At 53.1% G+C, this 5,000-nt stretch overlaps 1 non-coding gene across 1 annotated transcript in view; it reads right to left on the reverse strand.

Moving 5' to 3' along the window:
* The window catches only part of LOC126436052 (small subunit ribosomal RNA), a 1,909-nt gene extending 1,133 nt beyond the window's left edge, over nucleotides 1–776 (reverse strand). The window contains exon 1 of the ribosomal RNA XR_007580386.1: nucleotides 1–776. This exon is cut by the window's left edge and continues 1,133 nt beyond it. This is a non-coding gene — a ribosomal RNA (small subunit ribosomal RNA).
* Nucleotides 777–5,000: the final 4,224 nt, after the last annotated feature.

Genomic DNA, 5,000 nt, shown 5'->3' on the forward strand with positions numbered 1-5,000 from the left:
TCGGGACGCACGAGCACGCACGAGGCGGTCGCACGCCTTCGGCTCGCCCCACCGGCAGGACGTCCCACGATACATGCCAGTTAAACACCGACGGGCGGTGAACCAACAGCGTGGGACACAAATCCAACTACGAGCTTTTTAACCGCAACAACTTTAATATACGCTATTGGAGCTGGAATTACCGCGGCTGCTGGCACCAGACTTGCCCTCCAATAGATACTCGTTAAAGGATTTAAAGTGTACTCATTCCGATTACGGGGCCTCGGATGAGTCCCGTATCGTTATTTTTCGTCACTACCTCCCCGTGCCGGGAGTGGGTAATTTGCGCGCCTGCTGCCTTCCTTGGATGTGGTAGCCGTTTCTCAGGCTCCCTCTCCGGAATCGAACCCTGATTCCCCGTTACCCGTTACAACCATGGTAGGCGCAGAACCTACCATCGACAGTTGATAAGGCAGACATTTGAAAGATGCGTCGCCGGTACGAGGACCGTGCGATCAGCCCAAAGTTATTCAGAGTCACCAAGGCAAACGGACCGGACGAGCCGACCGATTGGTTTTGATCTAATAAAAGCGTCCCTTCCATCTCTGGTCGGGACTCTGTTTGCATGTATTAGCTCTAGAATTACCACAGTTATCCAAGTAACGTGGGTACGATCTAAGGAACCATAACTGATTTAATGAGCCATTCGCGGTTTCACCTTAATGCGGCTTGTACTGAGACATGCATGGCTTAATCTTTGAGACAAGCATATGACTACTGGCAGGATCAACCAGGGAGCTGCGTCAACTAGAGCTGAGCAGCCGGCCGCCCGGGAGTGTGTCCCGGGGGCCCGCGCGAACACGCAAGCGTCCGCTCAATTATTCTGCAAACAGGAGGAGGCTGAGCTCCCCTGCACAACACACCTCGAAACCCTCTCAGGTCCCGGCGGCGCGCAGCGCCGTCCTAAGTACTTGGTCGGGTTCGAGAGAGGCGCAATCGCCCGGAGTTAGGCGAGTAGACGCTTTAGGTGCGACCACCCGTGCTCCCAACTGAGCTTGCCGCTGCCGACAGAGGCCCGGGAGCGTGCTGTCGTGGCATTGCCGGCGGGAGACAACACGCGCCACCTACGGTGACCGGCAGCTCCAACGCCAGCGCCACAGAAGGACAAAAGCCCCACTTGGGTGCCGAAGCGAACTCTCCCAGCACAGCGCACGCGCCAACACGTCCGCACAGCTGCGATACAAACCACCTGCGAGAACCGCTGGGGCGACCGAGCAGCAGACGGCGTCGCGGCGCCGAGCGCCGGGCGGCGGCGCATCCTCAGCGCACAAAGTCCTCAATCGGACCAGCACACTGCAGATGGCCACCGCGCTTCGCACCGGGCCCGCGAGGACCTACTTTGGCCGCAAGGCGCCGCGAGCAGGGGGCGCCGGCGCGCAGCTGCGCCGCCTGCCGCGTCCGTCGGCCGGCGCGCCTGCCACTGGCCGCCCCCACCAGCCGGCTGTGGCGCGTGCGCCCACGCACTGCGCTGCCAGCACGCCGGGCGGCCCCCCCTCACCGGCCGGGGACGGTCCCACCCAGCCACCGCCGCGTATCGCCTCACACCCAGATCCCCTTTCACGTTCGTGGGCATGGTGGGTCCCCTTTCACGTTCGTGGGCATGGTGGGTCTCCCTGAAACAACCGGTTAATAGCTCGACCGATCGTCGCCAACACTGATTCACCTCTAGCGAGAACAACCGCACCACAACGGGTTACCAGTTGTTCATTTGCGTAACGTCACCAGCAAACGTACACGTCCATCGCCATTTGCAACGAGTATTGCATGCCTGTGTCAGGTGTCACAACACACTACGTCTGCCCACATAGACGCAACAACATGTGCACGCCTAGAGAACACGTGGAAGGTAGACCCCGTACGTATGCGGTGTCCATTGCGCGAACGACTGTCAGCCCGCCTCTGCAGCATGTCGCAGATGTGGAACGCGGTGCAACATGCTATCACGGTGTGTGAGAAGAGACGACTACGTCCGAATACACGCTCCACTACATCAACAGACTGATCATGCTGATCGCCATCCAGGGCGTCCGTTCCTCCCACACGTCTGTATGGCGTACCACACTGCAATCCAGCTCTTATAGGGAGACGACACGTAGCTGCGTGCACAATATTTGGACTGTATGGTCCGCCGTTGCTAGGCGCAGTCGTCATACGGTCACATGTGCCACGATGTATCATTCAGTACATACGGACCAATGTGCAGTACAGTTTGTGGGTTTTGCGTACATCGGCGGACAGGTGACAGGCCGTACCACAACGTAGGCTGAGTACGTCGGCATGCGAAGGGCATTGAACATGCAAACTTCTCACCGACCAGCTTGCGAAGGCAGGGGGGAAGGGGGGGGGGGGCGGCATGTACGTCCTGCTGCTATCCACACTACAGTGTATAGCAGGAGCATGTGGAAAGTCAGCAACACCTGCAAGGTGTTTAACATGACGCGATACACAGGGGACCGGGCAGTGCGAGTAGGGAACTATATTGCGAGGGTTGCGGTTAGGCAACACTACACCAATTTAACGGGTTGCATAACAATTACAGAGCAGGTTCAGCGACAACGTGCGTCAGGTTAAGGCGCAATATAGTTTAGGTTACGGCGCACTTTAGGTTAGGTTAAGGCACATTATAGGTTAGGTTAAGGCACATTATAGGTTAGGTTAAGGCACAACATGGGTTAGGTTAAGGCACAACATGGGTTAGGTTAAGGCACAACATGGGTTAGGTTAAGGCACAACATGGGTTAGGTTAAGGCACAACATGGGTTAGGTTAAGGCACAACATGGGTTAGGTTAAGGCACAACATGGGTTAGGTTAAGGCACAACATGGGTTACGTTAAGGCACAACATGGGTTACGTTAAGGCACAACATGGGTTAGGTTAAGGCACAACATGGGTTAGGTTAAGGCACAACATGGGTTAGGTTAAGGCACAACATGGGTTAGGTTAAGGCACAACATGGGTTACGTTAAGGCACAACATGGGTTACGTTAAGGCACAACATGGGTTACGTTAAGGCACAACATGGGTTACGTTAAGGCACAACATGGGTTACGTTAAGGCACAACATGGGTTACGTTAAGGCACAACATGGGTTACGTTAAGGCACAAATTAGGTTAGGTTAAGGCACAAATTAGGTTAGGTTAAGGCGCAACGTAGGTTAGGTTAAGGCACAACGTAGGTTAGGTTAAGGCACAACGTAGGTTAGGTTAAGGCACAACGTAGGTTAGGTTAAGGCACAACGTAGGTTAGGTTAAGGCACAACGTAGGTTAGGTTAAGGCACAACGTAGGTTAGGTTAAGGCACAACGTAGGTTAGGTTAAGGCACAACGTAGGTTAGGTTAAGGCACGATATAGGTTAGGTTAAGGTACGATATAGGTTAGGTTAAGGTACGATATAGGTTAGGTTAAGGTACGATATAGGTTAGGTTAAGGTACGATATACGTTAGGTTAAGGTACGATATAGGTTAGGTTAAGGTACGATATAGGTTAGGTTAAGGTACGATATACGTTAGGTTAAGGTACGATATAGGTTAGGTTAAGGTACGATATAGGTTAGGTTAAGGTACGATATAGGTTAGGTTAAGGTACGATATAGGTTAGGTTAAGGTACAATATAGCTTAGGTTCAGATACACATTGTTGTAGGGAAAGGTGTATTTGGGGGGGGGGGCGGCAGGTTCGTTGATAGTGATTATCGTAATTGGATGCCTGCGGCATTATCCGATTTGTCACGTCAGGATGCACTTTTGGCTCATGACAGGCGGCGCTCCGATTCCATGGTTGTGGCAGATCTGTGTCTTTCATTCCTGCCATTGTTTGTGTGCTGTGACAGGAGGCAGTATTGTGATGTTGGGTGCACCCCTGTGTAGGACATGTGTGGGTGTTCGTGGCTTAGCTGAGCAATGTGCGGATGTCGGAAGGGTGGGATATTGTGTTTTCTGGGTGGACCTCCCGGTCTGGTAATGATAGTGTGGATTGTGTCATGTGGCGGAGAGGATGCACTGGATGTTCTTCCATGCTGGTGGTTAGATATTGTGTGTGTGCCTGTTACAGGCAGAGAGTAGTGTGTGATAAGAGAGTAGTGTGTGATAAGAGTGTCTGGCTGACGTGTGGTTCTCATTGTGTGCAGAGTCTTTCAGCATGTATAGGGACGGTTGTATATATTATCTGTATTCTGATGGCTCTGCATCTATTACTAATCAGTGCCGTGTATACGGTTACTCTGGTTCCAGTCGAAACTGTTCTATCTCTGTACATTAGTGACACTACGGCTCCACTATGTTGCCGCCCCTGTCGGCCGTTTCCCCCAGTGTATGGCTAATGATTATCAGCAGTCAGTCTATTAGTCAATACCGGTAGTGTGACGACGTCAAATGTCCGGGATGGGGGAAGCTACACCCTTCCCGTGGGTCAGGGCCTAGAAAGACTCTTCCCACGCAGGAGACTGACTGTCGTTACTCTTCCGAGACATATATGTGCCCAGCGTTTTTTGCGACTGCGAGTGCAACGCCAGGAGGCTCGGACTGTCGTTACTCTTCCGAGAAATATATTTGCCCAGCGTTTTTTGCGACTGCGAGTGCAACGCCAGGAGGCTCGGACTGTCGTTACTCTTCCGAGAAATATATGTGCCCAGCGTTTTTTGCGACTGCGAGTGCAACGCCAGGAGGCTCGGATTGTCGTTACTCTTCCGAGATATATATTTGCCCAGCGTTTTTTGCGACTGCGAGTGCAACGCCCACGGGTGCCGACATGGATGGGGCGCTTCCTAGCTGATGGCTCAGCATGAGAATCCGTACAGTGAGCAATGCGATCGCGTCTGTAGCTTGTACGTGGTACAGCTCGCAGCTCATGAATAGGGACAGCGGGAATGTCGCATATTGGAAATATCTCTTCATGAAACGCATGTTATAGGTGTGGATTGCACCTTACGAGTGCGGGAAACGTCCGCCGTTCATCCGCTGG

This window comes from Schistocerca serialis, unplaced genomic scaffold, assembly GCF_023864345.2.
Source record: "Schistocerca serialis cubense isolate TAMUIC-IGC-003099 unplaced genomic scaffold, iqSchSeri2.2 HiC_scaffold_1225, whole genome shotgun sequence".
In the NCBI taxonomy this organism is placed as follows: Eukaryota; Metazoa; Arthropoda; class Insecta; order Orthoptera; family Acrididae; genus Schistocerca; species Schistocerca serialis.